Here is a 12,798-nt window from a genome sequence, read left to right as displayed (position 1 = left end):
GAGCAAAACTGTTCTTTTTGGGTCTAGGGGCCGCAGACAGTTTGTCTGACGACCCCCATGAACTGAATTCAAGCCACAGTACACTACGAAGACAGTTAAGCATAGTTATGGAGATGTTTCTCATACTGTAGTGTTGGGCCTATTTATCACATACCAGGGATCATGGATCAGTTTCAGTACATCAAAATACTTGAAGAGGTCATATTGCCTTATGCTGAAGAGGAAATGCCTTTAAAATGGGCCTTTCAACAAGACAATGACCAAAACACACCAATAAGTAAGCAAAGTCTTGGTTCCAGATGAACAAGATTGATGTTACGGAGCGGCCGGCCCAGTCCCCGGACCTCGATCCTATAGAACACTTGTGGGGGGACATCAAAAATGCTGTTTCTGAGGCAAAACCCAGTATTGCGGAGGAGCTGTGGAATGTAGTTCAATCGTCCTGGGCTGGAATACCTGTTCACAGGTGCCAGAAGTTGGTTGACTCCATGCAACACAGACGTGAAGCAGTTCTCAGGAATAATGGTTATGCAACTAAATATTAGAGCAGTGATTCAAAGTAAAGCAAACCCTTGAGACATTTTTTTTAGGAAAACCAGTAAAAGATTGAGTTTGTAAAGAAAGATGCAAACATTGCTATTTTTTTGAACAGCCTAATATTCCTTTTCCTTCACTTTCTGTAAACACTGATTTGGAATTGAATGTGCAGTGTTCCCAATGCATTGATATTATGGAATTAAAAGGATGTTGAGCATTATTCACTTTTTTAAACACACTGCTATTATTCTGAACACAACTGTACCTGTACCGGCACCTTTGCCTGTCTGTATATTGTTACGATTTGGTTTTATGTTCGTATTCAGGGGAGTTCATTTCTTTTGGACATTGTGCATTTGTTTTAGTAACTTTTAATCCGGCCTGAGTTTTTAGAAACCTAGTGGTGGCTTGAGTTATTTTTAGAAGTGGTGACTTATAACTGGCTTATTTTACTAGTAGCATTGCATGTTTTTAGTGTGTTATTTGGGTTTATTTTGATATTTGCATGTTTATTTGCAGTCCCTGTCTTTTGTTGTACGATCCACCCATGATGACCACTGCAACCACTTAAATAGTTTCCACTTCAGCAAAATTCTCCTCTCCTACTGTGTTTTGTATTTTTGGTAATTTTGTCTTTTATTACATTGGTTCAGTTTTTAACTTCAAATAAGCATTGTTTTCGCGTTTATGATAAATTATTTTGAGTTGCTCAAACAAACCTTGTCTCTGATCATTTATATGAGCTTGCCTGTGTAGTGGGAGTCCCCGGGATTGGTACCAACTGATATCAAATGAAACTTTAAACTCTTTGGGTGAAAGTTCCAAGGTGACGTTGTCGACTGTGATAAATTGCAAAATTTTGGCTAAGCCTTCCATTGGGCCCAATTACACATGTAAATGTGACCAATGACTTTACAGTTATCTTTACTACATTCTCCCCCCGAAGCGTTTTGAGAGTCTATTATAAAGCGCTATATCAATGTACTGAATTATTATTATTATTATGCTCCATCTGATGACTTGCACTGTGACCTCATTGATGCACCGGAAAATATTTGCTGTGCTACCAAAGCTACTGCTGTTCCACATTAATAGAGGAGAATTTTCACTCAATCGCTATGCATGTTGTTTTCATAGACTGCAAGAGTGGCCAGAAAGAAAACAGAGAGAGATGGTGTTTATTTGTAGTCACTGTATAATGGAGGAGTATACAGAAAAAAACAGAAGATGCAGCCTCCGATGGGAGGATGTCTTCTTTGACTCCAACACCTGAATAGTAATGACACAGACTGACAATTGAAAAGAGAGGAGTGGTTTCTGTAAACCAACCCTGTCACAACAGAGCCAAAATAATGGTATTTTAAGGAAAAGGGATTATAGCTTTTAGTCATTGTGGGAAGATTGGTAATTTCCAAGAAGGCAACTTGGGTAGAATAGAGGTCTTGGAATTTGTGGATCTTCTTTTCCTCCACACAAAATTGCACAAACTGACAGGACAGAGGGGCACAGCTGGATAGTCAAGTGAATGCAGATACGCTAAAGCATGATTCATACTTCTGTGTAAAATCTACACCTCGGCGACGTACGTAGGAGACAGAAACCTACGTCAAAGCCTGACGTACACCTCTCAAAAAATGGAACTACACGTCGCGGTGACGCACATCGGGGCGACTCATGTCGGGGCTTGCTATCGTTGCATTTCCCCTTATTCATTACCTGGTTCTCCTTCTCCATAAACAACATGAAATCAAGGAGAGGGTTAACTTTTCCTGCTGCAGATTTCCCACCGGGGTCAGAGAACACAGGGGAGAAACTTTGTTCCTCTCACTATGACTTCGGAGTCGCTACTTGCTCCGAAAATAATCACTGTCACTCTCTCACTTCTCCCTCTCTCGACCACACACTCCCCACACACACACACACATGTCGGGTATAGGCTTAAGGCCACTTAAGGCTACAACGAAAGCTCAGCGTGGAGCCTCCGCAGAACCATAAATCACGCTTCAAGAGTTTCAGTACACATTTTCAGTAAATTCTAATGATGAAATCTATATTAAACTCCATTTGCTCACGATTTTATTTCCTCTCTTTATGTAAAAATGTGTTCTCAAGCAAGTCATTTGCGGTTTCATGAATAATGCAAGTGTAAGAAATCAAATTGCAACGAAAAACAGAATAATGTTACACAAGGATGAACATAATAATAAATCCTCTACTGTTCATCATCAAGTCTGTCTATTGTTGGCATCACCTCAGCTGTGTTTTTCTCTGTATTTCACACCTTAGTCTTAGCTGATGGAAACAATCATATTATATCAGCTTACTGATTGCTGTTAACTTGTAAAGAGTAGCATTAATGAAATATGTAATGTTGTGGAAGATTAAATGGGACTATGCTCTCTGTGAACAATCCATATAAATGCCATACCATATAATTATGATCAGGATAAGACATCTCCCCAAAATGTTCATTGAATTAGGAATTCTGATAGAACCCTGAATAGCTTGTGATGACTGGGTGAGGATTTATACCTTATATATTTTTACCTTATATATGTATCCGGTGCTGAACAGGGCCCATGCTGGGCTTAATTGGATGGAAAGCATGATTATGTTAAGTAGCTACACCTGCTGAGTTGTTCTATTTCCTATCTTCTTGCATTAACACATTTTATAATGAAATTAAAGGAAAGTGCAGTGGCATGAAAGGTTGCTTAAGGTGTTAGCATGAAGCCAATTGATGCTTTTATGACTTCCTGCTCTGGTACTCAAAAGTGATGTCCATTAGAAAGCCGAGCAGGAAAGACTGTAGCAGAAAGCATTTGAGAAAACGCTGCTATATTATAATGCATAATCAGAGAGAGTGCCATCATTTCATAATACAGGCTGACACCTGGAAGGTGATGTGTCTCTTCAATCTGCATTTAAATTAATTTGCATTTCATTTATAAAGGCCCAGTCAGGTTTCCTCTTCTATTTCTTCACCTGCATGCTTCATCATATCCATTACTGGCTTGTTATGAGAATGATCATGCTGCCAAACAAGGATCTTTTGCAGGTTCTCAAACAATATTTACAAGCCAAGTTGATCAGTTGTTTCCTCCTAATCCCAATGCTAACATCAGCTCATTCTCATGACACTGAATGTAGCTAAATGTTTGTGTAAAGCTGATTAGAGTGCACACAAACATTTATCTGCATTCAGTGTTATGAGCATGAGCTGATGAAACCACCACGCAATGGTATCACCAACAGCTGTACCAAAAACAGGGAAACATGCCTTGCTAAATCTATGCAAAAGTTTGAAAAAAAACTGTGAAGCACATTTCACCTGTTAAAGCATTTTTTTTTCTTTGTTATTGTCTTTTGTTTTTTTTAAACAATTAAAAGAATGTCTATTTTCAATTTTTTGTTTTGTCTGATGGGCTGCTATTTCACTTTCTTAAACCTCTATTTATGATCCACAGAAAATATTTAAAATATGTATTCAACATTTCTAATAATGATAGACTTTTGTTTGTATTTATTGATTTGTTTGCTAGGGTGCTGGCTTGGTGGAATAATCATTCAATTTTAGAATAAAGTTAGATTATGTGCTGAGTAAATAAAGCTGCTTATTGGTCCTGTGGCTCTTTGGCCATTAAGCCTGACGCGTATATGCCAATGTATGAGTTATTCTGACAATATATGAGTTGGTATTTAAACACCTTCATATATATTGTCAATCACAATAATGGCGAAAAGGATTGTTGTATTAGCATTTGTGTGTTGGTGAGATAATCATTTGAGAAGCCTAGTGGATTATCCTGCGATGTCACACTGTAGACCTCGGTGATCTGCAAACAGGATTAGAACTTAATCTTATTAAATTGTCATTAACCTGGTATATAAAGTTGCAACCCTTCTGCCAAATAAATCCAAACTTCATTAGAAATGTCAAATGTTACCTGCATTCTGCATACATTTCTTCATGGACTATGTATTGCTTCATCCCATATGTTTAGAATGAGGCCAAGCACAAATAATTGATAATGTCTGTTGTGTGACAATACACTTTACGAAATCACATTACACACCATACACACACAGACATTATACAACATTTGGAAATATAAATCATAGTTAAATCTTACAGTAAACACAATTAATCAAAAGAAAGACATTACGCTACTCCGAATAGATCTGTTTTAAGAGGAAAAATATAACAGAAAGCCCTACAACAGACTCTCTCTAACTGATATTTAAATTTCTTTGAAGATAATATGTTAAGTGATTTTTTGTTTGATAGTATTTTGGAGAGAGTTCCATTCACACATTGCTCTGTACCTAACTGAACGTTGAATTGACTTGGTTTTCACTGTAGGTAAAATAAAATGACCTCCTACTGCATGCCTCGTTACATAATGATGTGTATCAACACTAAAGGATAGTTTTGTGTATAAAGTAAAATGTGTTATTTTTTGTTATGACATTGTGTGAAAAAAAAAGTAGTGAATACACAAATGTTTTTATTTTAAAACCATGAGAGGCTTTCATGCATTTGATCAATATGTGACTCATTGATTTCCCAGGTTTGAGTTTATACAATCTCTCAGAAAACATAATTTAAAGTAACACTTTAAGACTTTTCATGTACATATTAAAAAGTCATATACAGACAACCTTCCCCAATACAAAAAAGCCCTAAACAATGGCCAGTCCAACTACCACTCACAGCTCACTCCAACTCCTGCAACCCCAAGACTCTCTTCTCTACAATAAACAAATTCTTAACCCCCCTGACGACATTTCTACAACCTTCACAGTGGATAAATGCAACTCTTTCTCTCATTTTTTCAATCCCAAATCAACACCTTCTCTCTGCTGTCCCCTGTGGAGCTTTCACATTTCCCCACAGGTATGAACAGCTCCACTTGCAGCCCTGATCCCATCAGCTTTCATTAAGACCTGTCTACCATCCATCGGCCCGCTCATCACTACTATCATCAATTCCTCTCTCAGATCCGGATCAGTCCCCACAAGCTTGCAGTCAGTCATCCCCATCCTCAAGAAATCTGGTCTAAACCCAGACACCATGTCCAACTTCCTGTCAAAAATCCTGGAACATGTTGTCGCTGATAGTTACTAGTTTTATTGTTTTTCATTGCTTTTAATATGCTTGTTGTATGTGTTTATTGGTGAGCTGTTTTTAATGTGCTATTTGTGCTGGTTTTGCTGTAAAGTGTTTTTGAGTAATGTAAAGCGCTATAAAATAAAATGTATTATTATTATATTACATTGTAAAGGGTGTTACGGCAATACAAGTAATCACATTATTAAAAGCACCAAGTGTAAATGTTTCACTCAATGTAACAATTTAGAATTGACTCCACATCACAGCCCTTCAATTGATTTCTCTACACCTCTATAGGTAGAATATTGAGTGAAAGGAACATTAAACGGCTGCAGGGTAAAGGTGAAAGGAAATCCATACATGCAGCATGGAGATAATGAAATAGCATAAAGCCAGACCCTTAAGGTTGATGCCGGTGACTCGCTTCAGGCTCCCCTTTAATTGAAATCTGGTTATTCTCTAGTTATGATGGAGTAAAATACATATTCCTGACACAGTGATGACTGCTCCATTTTTAACGTCCTCTGACTTTTCTGTAATGGCTGCTTTTATCTCATCTTACAATATTGTTGATGTGATGTCTTATGCACATAAAGCAGCTTATTCTTAAATGGCAATATAACGAGGGAGCCAGTTGAGTTCAGTTACTCTGGCTAAAATAATAAAGGTGGCTTTGGGAGAAAATATGCTGCACAGTACAATATGGTGGACTAACAAATTCATATATAAATAGCCATGAGTCCTTTTGGTGAAGCAAGTTGGCACTGAGTCGTAACAGACAACACAGTGTCCACAACAGCAGCTGCTGTAAAAACTTACGATCCAAGTTAAAAGTTTTCTTGGAAGAGGTTAGGAATTGTCTTTCAATTCAAAGTAGTTCACTTTACAGAAAGATATTGTTTTTTTGTCTTTTTTTAAGATTATTTTTTGGGCATTTCAGGTCTTTGTTTTTTACAGGGCAGCTTAGACATGAAGGGGGAGAAAGAGAGGGAACGACATGTAGCAAAGTGACCGCTGTGTCGAGGATCAAGCCTTCGGACATGGGCACACGCTCCACCAGGCGAGCCACCCAGGCACCAAGAAAGACGTTTTCTTGAGAAATATTCCATCACATTCTCTTCATGTAACCTACACTCACCTACTATCAGTCATATCACTGTAGAATTAGACTTCCCATTGCCCCAAGCATGCATAAATAATGATAATGACTTACAGGAGCTTTGATGAAGAACCATCTCTGGGTTTGGTGGTCAAAGTGCCCTTGAAATTAATAACGGGGTCTGAAAAATGGCTTTCTTGTAGCAATTTGTACTATATTCCTTATTTGAAACCATACAGCTGATTATGCAGTTTGCAGCTTGGTAACCCTAAATTGCATCGCTGCTGTAATGTGTCTGATTAATCTATTTCAGTGTTACATGCCTTAGAGTACAAGAAATAGAATGCTAAATTAGTTTGGGATTAGGTATTTATAATAGGTTTCACATGAGGGGCATGTCTACGTTTCTTTCTCTCCAGAAAACCCAGCTCATTTAACACTTTCATCACAGCCAACAGTTCATGAGGTGGAGAGAGATTTGTGGTAAATTGCGGCGTTTGTGGGACAGCCCATTTAGCCCTCGGGATTTACTATGAATGTACTTTCAACTCCAAATGAGACACACTTCTCCGGTCTAAAACCAAACTTGGAAATCCACCCATTAAAAAGTTTGTTTGCACTGACTCCTTTGACCATGAATGTTTTTCAAGGTATACAAGGCTTGTCCTTTTCTGTGTTAGAGATAAATGTTGTGGCAAATCCATCATGTGTCGACGGCTGTCAGACTCCGGGAAAAACAATTAAAGTTTCCAAGCATGGGTCGAGCTGCTCCAATAGTCAATGAAACAACCTCTGTGTGTGGTCCCAGGGACGGTACATTCATTAGGAAATGCCATTGAAGGAGGGATGCATGTGGAAGACAATTAAATGACCTACAGTATCCAAGATTGAGGACTCAAGCGACTAAAAAGATGAAGGGAAAAGACAACTGATGTGAAAAACAAGAGTACAGAAAAAAAGTTTGCTAAGTTCCCTGTAATTATTTAGCAATAGAAACAACTTGGGTCAAAACAGGAAATGACAGACACATCAATTGAAGTCACTGTAGTGAGAGAAAGTCACATAGGCTACAGGAGGTCCAGAAGAACTTCAGTAAACAAACCAAAACTGTGAGCCAAAGCTAAAGGTCTTTGGCATGCCTCCCAAAAGTCAACAGTCGCACATACACATACATAACAATATATTAATTTGCATGCAAACAGTCAACACACACATTCCTGGCACTTGGCCAAGTCACAGACACTTTATTGCCACTGATGCTACTGTCATGCCGGTGCATGAAAGTGGATGCCCGTAATAGTCTGTGCAATCAATCAGTTACTATGAATCACATGCTCGGCCCATTAATGTTGCTTGTCAGTGGTGTCTACAATGCAATCAAGAAAGTGCGGAGTATTGAATCATGGGGCATATTGGTCACTAACAATACTTGGCATGGCATTGATTTTAACCAATAGTCCTTTAGCCCTCAGGCACTGGGATCTGGCTCATTGATGAGACACTTTATCAGGGGGAAAAAAGGTCAGTGGAAGTGATTGATACCCTCTTTTATGAGTGGCAATACAGATGGTATTACTTGTGCATTTTGAATGCTCAATCTCAATGACATTTGCTGCAACTGGGCCGTAAAAAGCCAATATAAGTGTTAGACTGAGTAATAACATCCTTATTTTTGTATGTTTGAATGTTATGCATCTATAAAACATGCCGTGCTATCTCGTATGTGATGGCAGCGGAGGCAAGAGCCCTTGGGGTCAATGTGGAAGATCTTCGAGTTTTTGTTTATGGCTGTTGAGTGAGAGGAGAAGAGCTGCCACCCATGGGTAGTCAGAGTATAGATTATTTGTTGAAACATTGATCCACACAATGTAGCTGTAAGGCACTGTGTCATTAATCTAGTTTACCTTCCTAATCTTTGAGGAATAGATTCAACTAATTTGCTAAAATGGGGTTTGCAAATTTAGAAAAGTAGAACTATGAATAACTTGGCAAACAGCAAGCCAGACAGGGCTGGGGGAGAGCCAAAGAGTTATTGGAGTATAAATGGCAAAAATACATGTTTTTAATAAACAATTAATTTACTCTAAGCAAGCTAGCTCTAGCATGAAGAGTTCTTCCCCTACGTTAATAACTCTTTATTGGACAAAATTATGTCAAATCCTTGGAACAAAAAGAAAGAACGGCCCAGTACAGAGGAAATACCGAAGAAGCTTGGAGAACTCTTGGGACTGACTAGTATGTTCCCAAGTTGCGAGCACGTCAGTTGTTAGTTCTCCAACTACATTAGCTCAGCAAATATAATTTTTATTAATTTTTCATAGCAATTATAATTTTCAACAATTTAATTTTGTCCCACTCCCAGACACAGTGCATCCATGTTCCTTTAGCCTCATTTGATTTAAAACAAAGGTCTGGAATATTACTGTTGTATTTATTCAGTTTAACAGAAGTTGTGTGTGTCAGCATCAGCCAATTATATTGAAGTAGCTTTTAGAGTTAACCGTTTTCTTCGTCACAAGTTTTCATCCAGTCGTTTTCTGAAACGTCCTCTTTTAAGTCTGCCCTCCATGTCTCAAGTCTGGCTATCAATGTTTCTTTAGAGCCAGATGCAAACCAGTTGTATATTGATGAAATAGTAAATCCCCTCTTGAAAGTGCAGGAATCTCGACCGATTGGTTTTGCATAGAAGAAATAAAAATATTTGGATTGGAGATATTTAAAAAAAAATGTTTCCTTGCAATGTCATACAGATTTCTGCAAAGGTCATTAGGATCCCTACTTTAAAGAAGTCACCTTTACATATTCCTTTCTTTGGTCATTTCTGAAATCCTGCATCCAGCTTGCCTGGTTTAAATGAAATCTGGGCTGAATTATGAAAGAGCGTCCAATATGTTCATGTATCCTTTTACCCCATATAATACACAAACCATATTAAGAACTATTGGATAAGGAGTATGTGTTCTTAAGTACTTAGCTTGGCTGAATACATGTACAAATGCAATGATAGCATTTTCATCTCCAAAAGAAAAATAGAACATTGTAGTTCTCAGTTGTGTTGCTAAATAGTACCAACAAAGGTTGGGACATTTCAGCCTCCGAGTATTAAATGAAAGATGTAGCAAAGATAAACGGATTCAAGGACATTTCTTATTCCATTTAAATTTCCTGAGGACTGCTGTGAGTTTCTCAAACAATCCTGCAGGTGGCGGGAGAGGGATATTTGAAATAAATAGATTGATTTAGGCAATGTGTTTATTTTTAATATATTTATTCTCCCTATTATGGATATCAGTAAAGGCCTCCACTTCTCTATAGATTGATGTACTGAGTTAATTATTACGTCATTGTTTGTTAGTGCTATAGTTTCCAAATATATTGTGATTTTGATTCTCAAATATGTAAAATTAGATAAGAGCTTGAAAGTAAATAAGTATCGGTTTATATATTCATACATTATAAAATCCTTGCCTTACCTTTATAAATCCATTTTGGTCATCCCCCACAATACTTGGAAGCCCACCCTCCAGCCTTTTCGCCAAAAATTGTACTGAGGATTTGTTGATTGAACTCAAAGGTGGAATAACCTCTTTTTTTAGCTCAAATTTTTAGCTCTTTTTTAGGCTCTAATGCTGGCAATGCCAGTCTGCAGGTCAGTCAGGCAACCAGTTACAGCATGTGGTCTAGACTGAAATATCTCAACAACTATGGGATGGATTGCCCTGAAATGTACATGTTCAATAATGAATTGTAATATATTTGACTTTTCATTTCATTTCACGCAAAACTAATGCCCCTTCTATGCGTACTCTTATCTTTGTCAAAATAAAGAATTAGAAAAATCTAAATTGGCAATTTATCACTATATCAATAATTGTATGAAGATGATATCCATATTTTCCAACTATAGGCCCTAAACTAGCTATTTCTTTCAATTTTAATGTGCATATTTCTCATATTTTTCTGCTTACAGTGGCAAATTCCCTTCTCAGCATGAAACTGAAGGATCCATGCATGGGTAATGCTCAACAATATATTACATTAATTGTTTTAACCCCTGATATATGAGCACAAAATAATTGCCTCAGCAGTGTTTGCAAATACGTTATTGATCAAAATATTTACTAGTTAAATGATATCCTTTGTAGCAGGAAAGGTAGAGAACAGAGAGATAGATGCACAAGGTGAAAACAGATTTTCTACCTGGTCCATTTGACTGTGTTAAACGTCTCACTTTGCTGTCATCCCTGTCCTGGTTTGATACTTTGTTCTGTTTATCAAACTGACAAGACACATGACTCACTGTCTTGACTAACTGGAGCCTCATCCTAACTCAAGACTTCTGTTTTGCAAAATTATTCTTTAAAAGTAACCTTGATGATGTTGTCAAGTATTGAGTAATTTGTTTAATCTATGAAAGCCTCAAGTGCCCTTTTATTTAATCATCATGTCTTCCTTGCAGTCCTTAAAACATATCAAGCTGTACAATATGTATGAAGCCTGCCTTTAACTCTGAAAACACAGTGTCATGGGTGAGTCATCAGCCAACACAGCTCTGTCTGGCTTTCAAGCCTCTTTTATCTCATTGTTTTGGTTTTAAGGCATGCACAGTGAAGCTTTAGCGAAAGTTTAATAACACATCTTTTCCTTCATGTTTTGCCTTTCTGCTTTTTCTTCCCACGATAATCTTCTCTTTCACGTCTGCTTTCCCACATTGTCAAATTCTGACATCACCTTATCTGACCAATAACATCTTAGCCTATTTTGCCAATCAGTCCTTGGATGCTATTCTATAGCTATCCTCAAATTCTACGGTCTTTCAGGCCTGCACTTGCACAAATCAGCACGATTAGTTCCAGCATGTTCCACAAGATTCAAATGAGATGTTCACACTTTGTATTTTTGGTGGGTTCACTTCTGCACCACCTCAAGCCTATAGACTCATGTTCTATCTTCCACTATCATTGGCCTGTTTCATTAAGATGCTCCAAAAGGAGGCTAATCATCAAATTCGTTCTCTGTTGCTTATATCAATAAATATTATTATATGCTTCAAATTGATTTCGCATTTTTAAATTGTATTTGGGTTTTGAGCAACCTTTATCAATCCCAGTAGGCGTTGTTTTCCACTAATATGGCTCTAACAAACTCTGGCTCCCACAGACCTTAGTTTTTATTCAAGGAGTCCTCCTATTTGCCACTCATTACCTGTATTATCTGCCCTGTTTGAACTCATTACCTGTATAAAAGACCTGTCCACACACTCAATCAAACAGACTCCAACCTCTTCACAATGGCCAAGACCAGAGAGCTGTGTAAAGACATCAGGGATAAAATTGTGCACAAGGCTGGGATGGGCTACAGGACAATAGACAAGCAGCTTGATGAGAAGGCAACAACTGCTAGTGCAATTATTAGATAATGGAAGAAGTTCAAGATGACGGTCAAGCTCCCTCGGCCTGAGGCTCCGTGCAAGATCTCACCTCGTGGGGCATCAATGATCACAAGGAAGGTGAGAGATCAGCCTAGAACTACACGGCAGGACCTGGTCAATGACCTGAAGAGAGCTGGGAGCACAGTCTCAAAGAAAACCATTAGTAACACACTTCGCCATCGTGGATTAAAATCCTGCAGTGCACGCAAGGTCCCCCTGCTCAAGCCAGCGCATATACAGGTCCGTCTGAAGTTTGCCAATGACTCTCTTGATGATCCAGAGGAGGAATGGGAGAAGGTCATGTGGTCTGATGAGACAAACATAGAGCCTTTTGGTCTAAACTCCACTCGCCGTGTTTGCAGGTAGAAGAAGCATGAGTACAACCCCAAGAACACCATTTCAACTGTGAAGCATGGAGGTGGAAACATCCTTTTTTGGGGATGCTTTTCTGCAAAAGGGGCAAGGACGACTGCACCGTATTGAGGGGAGGATGGATGGGGCCGTGTATCGGGAGATCTTGGCCAACAACCCCCTTCCCTCATTTGCAGATGGGTCGTGACTGGGTCTTCCAGCATGACAACGACCTGAAACACACAGCCAGGGCAACTAAGGAGTGGC

The 12,798-nt window shown here is 38.4% G+C and overlaps 1 protein-coding gene across 1 annotated transcript in view; it reads right to left on the bottom strand.

Annotated features, from left to right (window-relative positions):
• The window catches only part of gxylt1a (glucoside xylosyltransferase 1a), a 23,651-nt gene that overhangs the window by 897 nt on the left and 9,956 nt on the right, over positions 1–12,798 (bottom strand). The window contains exon 9 of the transcript XR_004333068.1: positions 5,248–5,259. The gene's annotated coding sequence lies outside the window, so the exon portion shown is untranslated. The remainder of the gene's footprint in view (positions 1–5,247; positions 5,260–12,798) is intronic.

This window comes from Etheostoma spectabile, chromosome 8, assembly GCF_008692095.1.
Source record: "Etheostoma spectabile isolate EspeVRDwgs_2016 chromosome 8, UIUC_Espe_1.0, whole genome shotgun sequence".
In the NCBI taxonomy this organism is placed as follows: domain Eukaryota; kingdom Metazoa; phylum Chordata; class Actinopteri; order Perciformes; family Percidae; genus Etheostoma; species Etheostoma spectabile.
The sequence above is the reverse complement of the archived record's forward strand: the minus strand, read 5'-3'. Positions and strand labels throughout refer to the sequence as shown.